Genomic DNA, 15,845 nt, shown 5'->3' on the forward strand with positions numbered 1-15,845 from the left:
TTAACAAATAATAAGGGATTAGAATTATATTTCTGGAACTAATATATATGTTCATTTGGAGAGCATTAAACTAGTGAGCAGCTGGCAAAAACATTTGGTAGTGGTATTTCTTCCCCCTGCATGAGATCTAGTGCTCTCTCTCTTTTTACTTACTTAATCTATGCTAAACAAAGTAAAGGACTTTAACAGTATTTGTTATATTTTATGTATTTGATATAAAGCCAGTGGGGAAAAATGGCGTGTTGAGGGATAGATCCAACTCTTCTTGTTCCAGGGTCAGATTTTAAACCATTTCTGCTAAGCAGTTATCAACTAGCCTGAACAATGTTTTAGTCCATCTGAACATCTGATAATAAAAATATTTTTAGCTTAGAGCTGGGTGCTTATCTTTTACACAGTCTGGACTAGGTCACCTTCAGAGCACTTACAGGTTACGATATAGGGAAGATGTTGCAAATCTGTATTATAATCATTTTCTAGTTATTGGAGTAATTGCTGATGATCTACATAGCCACTATTAAGCATAGGATTTAAAGATTTTATTTTTTTATTTATTTATTTTTCCCCCCAAAGCCCCAGTAGATAGTTGTATGTCATAGCTGCACATCCTTCTAGTTGATGTATGTGGGACGCGGCCTCAGCATGGCCAGAGAAGCGGTGCGTCGGTGCGCGCCCGGGATCCGAACCCGGGCCGCCAGCAGCGGAGCGCACGCACTTAACCGCTAAGCCACGGGGCCGGCCCTAAGCATAGGATTTAGCTTGGTAATGTAGACCTAAAAGAAATACCTGCTTCTGGGAAGTTAAGTAGTATAGTGGACGGAGCATTGAACTGAGAAAAGTCATCTGACTCAACCAACTGATGTCGTGTATGACCTTGAGCAACTTAAGTTCTTCCTTGGCAAAACAGCGACTTTTAAATTCTTCTGTCTCCAAACTTGGATCTCAGATTACCCAGGATGACTTCTCAGTAGACTCACATCAATGAGCAGCTGTGTTGTACTGTGGTTGTTTATCAGGCTCATGCAGGAGGATAAGGTGTAAATTGTGTAACTTGTGCCTGTAACTGTGCTCTTGTAACCTGAGGTCTTAAAAAAAATTAAGGAAGTTTTTTGAAAACTCCTGTCCAAAGTGTGAAGTGCATTGTATGAACTTCTGAGTTAGAGTTTTGCCTAAATCACCTTTGTAATTTCCAGAGTTTTTGTTTTCCTTTTCTACATACACCTGGACTTTGGAAAGGAATCGAGCAAACCAGCTGTGTAAAAGTGAAATCTGGTGCATTAGGCGCCTCAGGAATCAAGGGCTTGCAACATTTTCTAAAACAAGATTTTCGCCACAGTTCCTTGGATAGAGACACTCACTGGACTGTCGTTGAGTGCCCATCCCAGGATAGGTTTTGTCCCTTGTGCACTAACTAGCAGTGTGACCTTGGGCAAATTATGTAAACTCTCTAAATTTAGGTTTGCTCATCTGCAAAATGGGTTGTTGAAAGGATTAAATGAAGGGTCAGGTAAAGCTCAGGGAGGGCCAGCACGTAGGAAATGCTCGAAAGATGTTTGTTGCTCTTGGGTTGATGGTGCAATTCCACTTCTCTTTGCAACTGCTTTCTTCATATCTGAAGGCAAAGGCTGAACAGCTCAGTTGTTCTGGGCTGTTCTTTGCCAAGTAACTAAGGATCTGGGGCTGCAGTAGATGCCTCTCTAGCCCAGTGGGTGAGAGCCAGCAAATTGAGACCCTGAGTTATTTTTGTTTCAAGCCAAACCCAAGATTATTAGACACTTTTTTTTTTTTTGCCAGAAAGATCAGCCCTGAGATAACATCCATGCCAATCCCCCTCTTTTTGCTGAGGAAGACTGGCTCTGAGCTAACATCTGTGCCGATCTTCCTCCACTTTATGTGGGACGCCGCCACAGCATGGCCTGACAAGAGGTGCGTTGCTTCGCGCCCGGGATCCGAACCTGGGCCGCCAGCAGCAGAACGCGTGCACTTAACCCGCTACGCCACGGGGCCGGCCCCTTATTAGACGGTTTTTCTGAACAAAAATTAAAATTAAAATAACCCCTTAATAATATTTCAAATCTTCCTTTAAAATTTAATAATGACTTTTTAAAATATTATTTTAACAACTCCATAAGAATTAATCAGATTCTTGAGTTGCAGAAAAATTATGAATACTCCCTAAATTATATACCTTCTATCTCTACAAGTAACTGAAGGAGAAACTTAAGTAATAGATCATATACCAGATAATATTTTAATATACTAGATGTTCACTTAGGAGAGAACTGTGATGAATTTAAAAACAAAAGTATGACATCTTTTGGTATATCTAGTAACATAAACATTCGGTGACTAATCAATGTTTTCTAACTCCCATGTATCACTCTAATTTTAAGCATGTTATCTCTATTTTAATAATAATAATAGCTAACACTTGCTGATTGCTTACCTTATGCTAAATTCTTTAACATCATAATTTCATTTGATTTAAAAGAATTAAAGCTACAGCCAACAGCACAAACATTACTGTTGTTTTTTTCCTATCACATCAGAAAGAATGAAGGAAGGCCATGTGGTGGACTCTCCTCTTCAAGCATTGCTCACATCAGGATGAGGCAGGAAACTTGGAAACCAAATCCTTCATATCCTTTGAACAACTCTTGTACTTCAATTGGCTTTAAGCATTATCATCACATCCTTGACACAAGCCCAGAGCCTAACACTGCTTTAGTGAAAGTGCAGAGACAAGCAAAAGACAATTGATCTACTTTGCAACTCAGGGCATATTCAGTGAAGTAGCAGCCTGTACTGTGGCATTTGGCATCCATAAACTTTAGAAGGATTGACATGTATTAGTGAACCCTATCTAGTGCAAAAAGTCACCTTTGACAGCACCGAATTCTTCTGCTTTCATAAGCAAAGGACAAAATACTTATCGTCTGTCTCCTGTGGAAAAATGTTAGGTTTCCATTCAGGAGAGCAAGGCTCACATACCACCTCAACTTACATTAGACATTTGCTGAAGAGGAAAACACAATAATGTATGTAAAAGCATTTTGTAAACTGTAGAGGATTTTACAGTATGAAATTTTATCATAGTTTTTAGGCTTGTGTCTATTAAATGCATACCTATTAGCATTCATGCTTTTTCTTCTAGCATCAATGTTTGCTTAAAATGATGAGTTGAACAGATTTAAAAGCAAGAAAATTCTAGTTTACTATCATTCAAACTATGTTAAATCCAATTCAACTTTATAAGATAATGAATATGTAAAGGATAAACAAGAACTTGGTAGCTAAGTACATAAATATATACGATAGGTCAAAACTGATTGACTATTGCAGAACAGACAGGGTATACTCTATTAAGACAGACTAAATTTAAATTTATTGCGGAATGAAAAACGCAGTGCCTTCTTGGAAAAACACGCCTTAACAAGCTCGTGTGGTTGTAAGGTTGATAATAATTTACGTTTCTCATTCCTAGTAATCTCTGGTCCCCTTGTGACTTTCCTCTTAGTTTCAGGCAGCAGCTAGGAGAGCCAGACTTACTGCTCCAGGGTCCATTCTCAGCTTTGCCATTTTGAAGTGGACAGTAGGGGAAGAAGTGACAAAAGCCAAAGTTTATGCAGTAAACAAAGAATTTTGGAAGATGGCAACTGATGAAAGAGCTAGACTTGACCAAGATTTCACTGATCAGGGAGAAGACAAAAAAAAAAGGAGACTGGTAGAGAAGACCAAGCTTGCTGGATATTTTTGAATGTCTCTAAGACCTTTCTACTCCCTTCCCCCCTTGTTGAGCATGGGAATTGGGCAAATTGTTAATAGAAGCTCCAGACCAATTTGGGCATCCAAAAGTGGTTATCACGTGTATCTTGTCTCCCAGGAGGGTCCTGGAAAGTGAGCAAGGTCCTAGAGCTGCCCCATCCCTTGCACCATGCTGACTTGGAGCAGCAACAGTAACTGTAAAAGAGCAGGACAGGGGAACTATAAGCAGAGAAGGTCTGAGGCACCCTCCTGAGCCTCCTGTCATCAGAGGCACCAGAAAAACTCTGAGAATTTCATCTTCCCTGGATAGGTGTGAAAATGACTAAGAAAGCTCAGGTAGACCTAAATGATCCTCCAGGATGGGATAGGGAAGATTTGGAGTCCATGGGACTGACCATGATGGACCTACACATATTTCTGTACAAAAGGAGAGGCTAGTGGGAATAGATGCTGACAGCCATGGACTTGCCCTGGCTTTTCCCTGGAGCCTCAACTTCAGTTCAGCCCTTAGAACTTCAGTTCTGCCCCAGGAGAAGGAGAGGGGGGCAGAAACTCTTACCTAACTGAGTTAAATGCCTGAAATGACTGAATTTATTCAGTTATGATGTTTTCTGGATGAATTTTGACAGAGTAGAAGTGGGGGAATCAAAATAAAGTTGAATAATAGGAAAAGAGTTACATTTCTTGCAAATCACCTGAGTATGTGGCCTGATATACTATACTTTGTACAAGGATAATCCATTGTAAACAGAGTGGGATGATTTCCAGAGGCCATGGATTTGAGGGGCCCCTCCACGATGTTATGAGATGGTGTTAGATCCCCTATTTTATCAGTTTATGGTGGTACGTGAGGACTGAATTTTAAAATGTACTAACATATGTAACATATATTATAAATCTGTTAACCTGAAGTGATGTCTCTAGTGAACTTGGTCCTAAAAATCACCTGTGTGTGGATTGGATGACCTACCAACAGTTTACAGGGAAAAGACATAGGGTCTTGGTTAATTCTGACTGCAGTGGAAATTGATATTGTGGTGTGGCTTCTTGCAAAGTTAATGCAAATTTGGGATGCATTAATAGAAATATAGTTCATGAAGGTGCTCCAATACTCTGCTTCCCTCGCCTCTCCTATTACAGTGGCTTGCCTATCTGTGATCCCATCTGAGGACAGTTCCTCTGCACAGGCAGTGGGTCTCATCCCTTCTTGTCTTCTTAAGATTTTGCTTCTGCCATTATCCCTTCTCCTTCCTGCATCCTCAGTTGTTTTCTTCTCTACTGGATTGAATCTCATCAACATATAAGTATTCTCTAATATTTCTCATATTAAAACAACAAGAACAACTCTTGACCCTAGATCCCCTCCAGCTACCACCCTACTTCTTTATCTTTTTGGAGAAAAACTTCTTGAAACATTTGCCCACACTTGCTCTCTCTTTCTCCCATTTTCTCTTGAACATGCTCCAGTCAGATTTTTGTCTTTGCCACTCTGCACCTACATATTGCCAGGGTCAGTTTTCAGTCCTCATCTTATTTGGCCAATTAGTAGCATTAGATACATTAATCCCTTATATCTTTCATCTGTTAGGTAAAGTTGATGTTCAAGTTTGTAAAGCAAAGACATCTTAAAAGAACCCCAAGGTTCAGAGTGATGGCCCACTCCATTGTGGTATTTGGTGTATTATGGTTTAGTGTCATTGTGATGATAAGTAATGAAAACATAAACCAAGAACCAGTTTACTGTACTCATTTAGAGTATTTTTTCAATTATACTTAAAATATATTTTATATTCATCCACTGCTCCCACCATAAAATTTATTAAATAAGTTGAACTAGTTCCTTCTCTAAAAAGCATGATCACTAAAGAGAACTCTAATTTGATAGCTTTAACAAGGGACTTGGAGCTTGGACTTCAGGCATAAATATTTGGGACCTGAGACCTTTCTCTGGGTTGGTGATATATATAAGCACCTACAATTTTATATATGTAATATATAATATAATATATGTGATTACTATATGTTTAGTATTATATAATATACACATTATTATAAATATATAAATATACTAGATTATATTATAAAATATGTAATAATATAATATTATATACAAATTATTATATATAAGCTATATATAATTAATAAGTATAATTTTAGACATATGTATATAATTTATAGGTTCTTTTGGCTACTGGAACCTGAGACTCATACCAGTTAATATGTTTAGGTTGGTTTATGATATTGATATATGTGGAGCAAAATTAGAGATATGGAATTTCATGGATACTTAAGCCTAGGATCAACTCTGGGCTGGTGTCCTGGAGACCGGAGCTGGAGTTTGGGGGACTGGGATCTTCAGCTGCAGGAGTTCGTGGATTGCACTGGTGATCCACTGCGGACGTGCCTCCCTGCTCAGGCTCTTTCTGCCTCTCCCTGTGTCACTATTTACTCACCCTTACCTTGAACTTGTATCTTGTCTCTGCCCCCACAGCTCATGTTCTGCTTCCTCATCTTAATGCTCCCTCTCCCCGTCAGGACTTAACGTCCATGGCTGAGAGGGGGTCTCGTTGGCCCAGCCCAACTTTTCTTGAGGCAGGCTGGCCGTATCACAGTAGCTCTGGCTCCATCACCTGTGGCTGTGGCTGGGTGGAGGGAGAGAGCTGTGGCCCTGTGGTCTCTATAGGATTTCCTCTTTATTAGGGATGTGGGTGAGGCCAGTTCACTTGGACTTGGCTGTTGGTAAGCAGATAACGATTGACGTACAAAACATATTAAAACACAGACGCTGAAGACTGTTGGTGTGGTTCAAATTTCAGGGGCAAGCTTCATTTAGGAACAAAAATGCATTCGACTCAGCTTAAATGAAATAAAGTGTTCAAAATCACTAAACGTAAGCTCTTGTAACAAAGATGTGTGTGACAGAAGCACGTATTACTCCAAGTATTTCTTTCTATATTCTCTTAATGTTTGTGAATTTTTTCCTTTCGATTGTTGGACTAATAATGACTACAAATTATAATTGCTCATATTCTCTAGAGTAGCAGTCTTTTCAAACCACCTTTCAGCATTAATACCTATTTAAAAAAAACTGACTTGCATTTGGAATTTCTTGGATTCCGCTGTTTGTCATGCAAATATTCAGTTCTGCTCTTCTTATGATAATATGAAATAAAGTAGATTCTCATAGTAACATTGTAAATCATTTGCTTTCTATTACATGCAGCTGGTTTTGTTACTCTAATGATTTTCTGTGAGTGCATATTGCAGAACACATAAGATGCAAAGTGATATTCCTTTATTCAGAATTTATATGCAATTATTGTTTCCCCAGAAATAATGAGACAATTTGGAAATAGAGTAATTTATTGTAATACATTTCTTTTAAATATGTGTCTATATTGAGGGGAAAAATCTAAATTTCTATGAATGACATGCCATCTCTTTCTGTTATATAGACTAGAGTTTTCATCTCACTGAAAATTCAGAATCAAAATCAAAAACAGCTGAGGTAGTTACTCGGGTGCCTTCCTTCAGCTTATTCAAAAGAATATAGGATGAACGGTAAGAATTAAGTAAACCACAAATTATTTTGGAGTGTCTGGTTTGTATTATAGATAAATTTTTCACTGCTGGTTGTTTTTTCAAAAATACTGCCTGTATTTTTGATATTCATTCCTGTGATCTAATGTAAACTATGTCCTACCAGTTTAATGTATTGTTTGTTCATGATTACATTTTTTATTATGCTCATATGCTATAAATATTTCTCACTCTGCTCTTTTGGCTCTCTCCCAAATAGCAATAGTCTTTAAGACATGTCATGGAAAACGTTATTAAGAGAACTATCCCCATAGCGTGTTGGCACATACTAATTTCACACCTTGAGTAGAGTCTAACCATATCAACAATGAAGTATCTACTTTCAAGACACCGAATTAAAGATTATTTATCAAGAGGCTACAACAAAAAAGGTCAAAACAGAATGTCATTCTGGCATCAAAGTTTTCTTCCTTATTGGTCTGGACTAGAATTTAAAAATACTTGATGACAAATTTGCATTAGTTTGTAGTTTGATGAAATCACAGTAGTTTAGTTTGTGGTTTAAATGTTTGTGTACTTTTTCTTATACACTTAAAAATGGTAAATTTAGTCAATATTCTCATATTCCACTCTTTTTTGTTTTTCTGCTTGAGGAAGACTAACCCTGAACTATGTGCCAATCTTAGTGCCAATCTTCCTCTATTTTGCATGTGGGTCACCACCTCAGCATGGCTGGGGAGTGGTAGCTCTGCTTCTGGGATCCGAACTCGAGAACCCAGGCCGCCAATGCAGAGCACGCTGAACTTAACCACCACACCATGGAGCTGGCCCCGTCATATTCCATTCTTAATCACAAAGGTGGTATCACCAACACAATGACTTGCATATAATAGAGAAGAAAGAAGATTACTAGATATTGTCTATGGGCCAGTTATTTTAGAAGTGTGCCCAATTCTCACTACAACGTTCTATTTTATTCTCATTTTCTGAGTGGTTCCTGTGGCTTCATATGAAGGAGCACAAAATTTATAAGAGGGGGCAGAATAGAGCAACACTGCACCAAGAAAGGTTTTTGGGGGCAGGAACTGATAGAGAACATGATCCTCTTTGAGTGGGACATCAGTCATGGAGGGGCCAATGTGAGGCCCACTATGCCCAGAGAAAGCCATGCATACCATCTACACGGGGGCCACCACATTGGTGGACCTAGGGACATATGGAACCAGCCAGAGCAGCAAAATGAGAAAGAACCTCTCCACATCTCTGACTAGTGACCTGTTACCCAAAAGATCCTTCCTCCTCCCAAAGGTGTTCGGTCTTTAAGGCAGGTAGGGTCATCTCAAACTACAAATCCCCTCCCTCTCCTCCCTCACCCCTATTTAAAGAGAAGGCTGAGCTGCCTCCCCATCCCAAGTCCCTCCAGCCACACATCTGGGGTGAGGTAAGGCTGGGTCAGTGCTTTGAAGAGAATATAAATTGAACTTTGTAAGCCAGACCAGAAAGGTATGTGTTTTAATTCCAGAGTGACCAGAATATTATGAAACCTGCTGTGTAGGGATGTGTCGACCATTAATGTCTTTTAAAACCACCGGAAAATCCAACTGGTCAAGCCAGGAGAAGTTTATTAGTCTATTGCAATAAGGCTGACCACTGCCTTGACACAATCTCAGTGGTGCCTCAAAGTGGGGAAATTGGGAAACAGTATTAGGGTCGGGGCTGTTGCAAAGCAGGAATAGGGGTCACTGGGCGAGGCTGGGCAGTTTGTGACATACTAGCTTTGGATGAGTGCAAAGCAAGGCTAGGGTCTTGAAGTGAATCTTGTTAAGCAAGTTGCTGGGCTTAATCAGTAAGCTATTTAGTTTACAGTCTTATCTTCCAGAACGGGTTCGTAGTATTATCTTCCAGAACAACTGCTTTCTGGATCAAGCAGCCAAGTTATTTTTCTTGATCTCAGTTTTGTTTAACACAGAGACAGGAAATTGTTCCTGATCTCAATATTGTTTATCACAGGAATAAGAAATTATAAGGGTTTCTGTTTTTTCAGATGAGAAAGGTAGACTTTTCCAAAACAATCTTAAAAGCAGTGACTGGACAAAAATCAAACCATTTCATGTTTATACCCCACTTCATTGAGACTTTGAAATAAATAAATTACACTACATTGTTATCCTCATTTGGAACTGGAAGCTCAAAGAAGTTAAAAGCGTGTCCAAGATCATAAGGCTAATAAGTGGGGGAGTCCGGAGTCACCCCAGGTCTGTAGGGACCATCTGGCTGAGATACTAGGCACCCTATTGACCATCTGGATTGGTACTGACTTTAAAATCTTTGTTTTTTTCCCACTGTACCATACTGCCTCCAAAGAAGGCAGGGTTTAGCCATTTTTCTTAGCAGAACTTCAGTTTGATTTACTTTTTCCTTTAGTGCCTGGGACAAGAATATGTCCTTGGCATGACACATGTTGGTACTTAATTACACGCTATCTTGCACAGTTCATTATTTCTGTCTTTTCTTTTCAATACCATCGAAAAAATCTGGGAACTGCTTCTTACCCTTGTCTTGCATCTTCTACCACTTAGAGGGAGATAAGCATAGAGCAGGAACTCAATACTACATTGAATTGAATTCAAGTGTTTACCACTCCTCGGGGTAATAATTTCTCCACTACAGAGTTTTAGCTACTGTTTAAGACACAGTTGCTCTGCCAAATATTTGTTGTGAAGAACAAGCAAATATTTCCCAAAATGTTCCAGCAAGCACATTGCTGTTGCAAACAGATTTTTCACTGGGAAGCTTTTCTCTTATGTTCAAAATCTTTGGGGGAAAAAAAAAGAAAAGAAAATGGCGTCTCAGCTGCATGAGAAATAAAGATAAAACTCTAGAAACATTTGTAAAACAAAGACTAACTGGCATTTCAGCTCCGTATCACAGGGTGGGTTTGTTCTCCATATGTTAATCAAAGATGGTTGTTTCAGCCCCCTACCCTGTGGGACTAAGACAGAAACTCATGGGACGGTGGAGGTGGTTCCTCTGTATTTGCTAAAAAAAAAAAAAAAAATCCATCTCATATCACAGGGATCTGAGTGAGGGTGGAAAAGGAAGGGGGTGGGGTCATTTGTTTTCATTTATTTTGGATGTTTCCTGAGAACATTCTTTGTATGCTACGGCCTTTCAGTATTCCTTACCTGCCCCTCCTCACCTCCACAGACCACCTTCACGCTGACCGCCCTTTATTCTTTAACATTGCCACGAAGACTCATGTGACTTCATTTTTCACCTGGATTAAAATGTTAGCAATTGGAGACCTTATGCTGTGTTATTTCCTGAGGGGCCGCACACTCATCTAGGGATGGCCAGGGCTACAACCATTTTCATGAAAATTACTTGCTTTCCATATGATTTTGAATTGTTAAAAGATGGAAGAAACAAGCACAGGGTGGCCAATAGCCCTTGAGTGTTTTTAGTGGTTTATTTTGAAGCTTAGTGAAACAGACAGATTCTATTGTCAGTATTTTGATGGTGATCATGGACTGCTTTTTCTTTGAGGAGGCAGCGAGGGAGTTAGAGGTGGCTATGCCCATGAGTAATAGATGGGTACATTGCCCATCCAGTTAAAAACTTCAATTCAAATGGGGTCTGTGCATTTCAGACTCTAAGAAACCATCCTTTTCCAGTGAAGATCAACTAGCAGAGCGGAATGGAAAACTAGGTAACTGTTTTAGATACAAATGCTTTCATTTCAAGTTACCTAGATAACATACGTGTTACATTTCTGCTGTGTTGTTGAAACTGAAGCAAGTCTTTGAATTATGTAGCAAACAGCTTTAATTATCCATTTTACCGAGTGAATGGACTCAATGTCAAACGTCTAGGGAATTCAGAAAATATCCAGTCTTACATGAGGATAATTTTCAAACCTTTGGAGTTGCCGCACGGATGGGCTCTTTTCATCTGACAGTGAAACACATGCTTCCTTGCTTCTGAGAGGAAACACCTTAACCTACCCTCTGGCTACCTCATTTCTTCTCTCTTCTTTGGTCTTTACTTTCTCCACTTACCCTCTACTTCTTATACAAACTCATTGTTTTACTGTTTGAGTTCAGAATGCTTTGAAATGTGTAGACAAAACATTTCATTGTTTGATAAAGAAATTTCCATTTTTATACAAGGTCACGTTGAAGTTACCGCCTCCAGTGTTATTGTAGTATCTTCCTCGTCAATTTACCTCCTTTGGAGCTTCTCTTTCTAAACTTTACCCTTTTACCAAAAAATAAACTAAAATTACTTGTTCTAGGTGGGCTTTGAGTAACGGATTTTTATTGCAAGACCTTCCACAAGGCCACATGAATGTCACAACCCCTTTCAGGTGAGTTGGCTGAGATTGTCTAAATACAGAAGCTCTGCAGAGAAATATTTCTCTAAGCATTTGATGGCTAAGAAGGAACGCATACCTTGATTCTGAAGAATGTCGCCTATTTCTCAGCTTTTATCTCTGTTTGGTTTTCAGGGAGTTGGCCTCCAGCTTGATAACAGATCTCGCCCTTGCCTTGTGACCTAACTTTCTGGTACCAGGTCCTTGTTTTTGCCTTCTCAGCGCCCACTCTGTTCTTTTGTCTTCTTGTTTTGACCTTGGTTGATTAACCTCATTAACTCAGGCTACACAAACCTCCAGCGGAGGCCAGCTGTACCCCTCAGGCACGCGGCTGCCCCCTCCTGATACCCGCCGCCGCTAGCCCAGGCCCAGCTAACCGAGAACAGACACTTCCCTTGGTTAGCATCTTCCCTCGGGGAGCCAGAGTTGAGTTCAAGTAGGTTAAAGCACTACATTTGTAAATTTGTAAAGGATCAAGTCGTGAAAAGAAGGGCAATCTTGTTCTTTGAGACTTTATTAGCCAGTAAATGCAATATGATACATTTATAGGGGCGAAGACTCAGATTTTCTGAACTTCACTGAGCCAGAAAGATGTGTTTTATTTCATAGAGTTTATGGAATGACTACAGCATAGGTACATTTTTACAAGGCACTACGTTGACTTGAGGTAATCATAAAGTAAAAATAGGCACTGAGTACCTTCAGGTCTAAGGATAATTTATATACATATTTACCCAATCAAATGCAAAGACCCAAAGCCATATGTTTTTAATTTTTGGTTTAATTTTAAGCTTTTTAGTTGCTTTTTTTGATGTAAAAGAAGTTGGATTAACTTTCTAAAAAAAATGTTGCTTGCAAGCTGGTATTGTAATAGAATGCACCAACTATGGCAGCAAACACTCATATCAGCAAAAAGTGACACGAGGTCACAGTAAAAAGTTCTTCGCTATGACAAAATAAATCAGAATTGTATGGCAAACCCCTTACAGCTTGTTACCATTTTGCTAAGAAAACAGAGCTACTGAACGTTTTATATATGGAAGCTGAACATAGGCAAGAAGGGTTTTCCAGATGATTCCAAAATTCTAAAGCAGTATTGTGACACAGGTCTTCTATTAATCTTGTTATTTTGTATAATTTTTTTTATAATTTTATTTATTTATTTTTTCCCCCAAAGCCCCAGTAGATAGTTGTATGTCATAGCTGCACATCCTTCTAGTTGCTGTATGTGGGATGCGGCCTCAGCATGGCTGGAGAAACGGTGCGTCGGCGCGTGCCCAGGATCGAACCGGGGCCGCCAGCATCGGAGTGCACGCACTTAACCACTAAGCCACAGGGCCGGCCCCTAATCTTGTTATTTTGGTTATATGTTCTTATTATTCTTCCATTCTCTTCTTGTAATTTCATGGCTTTTGAAAAATAAACCTTCTGAGGGGGAAAAGGTATAAATTTTAGGATTGGCATGAAGAGCAGTATAAACAATTTAGGAAAGGCAGGGAATATAAATAGTGGGGATAGAAAATTGTTAGATAGGTAGACATATGGACGATAGATAGACAGATGGATGGATGGATGGATAGCTAGACAGATGTTAGAACTTTCCCTCTAATTTTGAATCTCTTGTTTACATTTATCGTAGGCCAGAAAATTCGCTGACTCAGCAAAAAGTTTGCAAGGAAGGATACAAATAAATTTAGGCGATTGGTTTTAAAAATATTTATTATTTTTTCATTATTGAAGTGTTTTTTTCTATTTAGAATGGCAAAGAAAACACCATGATGCTCCTTTACTTATTTCTATTCTTATTGTGCATTCTCAATGCGCATGAGCCAAACAAATCAAGTTACACAAACAAAGCATGAGATCTGATTGATCACCTTCCTACTCCTGCATTCCACTCACAGGTGTGGATGGTCAAGAGTTGGATGTATGTTCTCTCAGTCCCCTTTCTGTATATTTCACCCTTGTTTTTACATGTCTATACATATCTTGTTGTTTACATACGTGAGGTCATACTTTATATATTGTTCTTCAGTTTTTTTCATCCAATATGTCATGGAGATCTTTTTAGGCAAGTATACATAAGTCAACTTCTTTCTTTTTTTGGCTACATAGAATTTCATAGCATGAATCCATCATAATTCAATTCTCTATTGTAGTACATTTCAGTTATTTCTAGTGTTTCACTGTTATAAAATTGTACAATGAATATCCTTGTGTATTACTTTTTTAAAAGTGAGAATATTTCTTTAAGATAGTTTCCCAGAGGTGAAATTGCCAGGTCAAATGGTAAGCCTTTAAAAAATTTTATAGCTTTTGCTAAATTGCCTTCCAAAAAGCTTATCTTTTCATTAAATGTGTGAGTAATTATTTTCTCATATCCTTGAAAACCTTTGAGATTAGAAATCTTTTTTGTTTTATCTTTTCAATTGTGTGAGTGAACATTTATATTTTATTATTGTTTTGATCAATTATTTACTTAATTATAAGGGCAACTGAGCATTTATCTCTTTAGTTACTATATCTGTTCTTTGTGAATTGCCTATTCATACTTTGTCTACTTTTCTTTGGGATTGTGTGTTTTTTCTTTAGTGATTTGTTGAAGCTTTTTATGTATTTTGAATATTAATCCTCTCTCTGTTAAATATGTTGCAAATATTTCCTCCCAGTCTATTGCTTTTTTTTAAGCTTTATTTCTGAATCCTGTTTGAGCATGTAAAATTCTTGCTAACACTAAAACATTTCAAGAAGTCAGTTAGCTAACATATCTCTTCAGTTCCATGTTAATTATTATTTAAAGAATTTTTAAAGTGTAAACTTGAATTTTATTTATTATATTCTGAAAGAGTTTACTAAAAGTGCCTTTTAAAGTTTTTTTCTGTTTACTTTAACTGTTTCCCTCTCTATTAAAACACCACCTCACATTATCACTTTCATCTTTTAAGTTATGTCTATTTTTGACCTGTAAAAAAATACCCAAAATATGAAAAGTTTATTTTAGCACCGGTACAGACCGACACTAAGGTGACCCTCAGTGAGTCCTGCCTTCTGGTATTCATATCCCTGTTAATCCCCTCCTTTTGAATGTGGGCAGAACTGTGACGTGCTTCTAACCATTAGAATATGACGAAGATGATGGGATGTCACTTCCATGATTACAGCACATTGTATAAGACTCTGTGTTTCTAGCTCTCACTCTCACGCTGCTCTGGAAGGAATAAGCTGCCATGCTATGATCTGCCTGTGGAGAAGTCCATGTGGCAGGGAGCTATGGGTGGCCTCTAGGAACTGAGAGACTCAGTCATACAGGGCAAGAAAATGGATTTTCCAATAACCTGAATGAGTGAGGAAGCAGATTATTCCTTGGTCAGGTCTCCAGATGAGAACGCAGCCCAGCCAATACTTTAATTGTAGCCTTGTTAGACTCTTAGCAGAGGACCCAGGTAAGCTATGCCCAGACTGCTGAACCACAGAAACTTTAAAATAAAAAGCGTGTATTGTTTTAAGCTGCTACGTTTGTAGCGGTTTGTTACATAACAATAGGTAATTAATATAGCACCCACATTTGAAATATACCTAGACATCTTTAGGGAGAAGAAGGAGTAAGGACTGGAGAATTGAATTATCAGTTCTTTAGCACTATAAATAATCATATTAGAAAGATGTGCTGTATAGAAAGTATAGTGCTTAATGATATAGGAAATGGTTATGTTTTTCTAGCCCTTATAATGTAGTTTCAAGATTGTACTATTATATTATTAATGTAATAGAATAGGCCTGGGGGAAACTGATAGACTAAGCTTTGAAACTCCTGGAAATATATTGGATAAAATGCCTAGCATAATTAATGATGAGTCTGATTATTGGTATTTCACCTGTGTAGACATTAAAACAAATACAGCCACCACACTGGGGCTTTCCAACTCACAGCTAAACTGTAAGTGACAGTAAGAAGTGGGAAAACAAAACCTTCTGTTCAATGGAGGAATGTCTGACTCTCTCTCCTCACCAGCCCTTTCTCTGCTTTTCCGCCTAGTTCTTGTAGTGGTAACTTCTGTGATTGGTCTTTCCTTTCACATTCTCCTTCCCTTTCTTGCTTTTCTTTTTCCTTTTGCTTTTCATTTATATAAATCCACATATTGAGTTACTGCTTAAAAACAATTACTGG

This window comes from Ceratotherium simum, chromosome 6, assembly GCF_057802395.1.
Source record: "Ceratotherium simum simum isolate JZ-2026a chromosome 6, ASM5780239v1, whole genome shotgun sequence".
NCBI classification, from domain to species: Eukaryota; Metazoa; Chordata; class Mammalia; order Perissodactyla; family Rhinocerotidae; genus Ceratotherium; species Ceratotherium simum.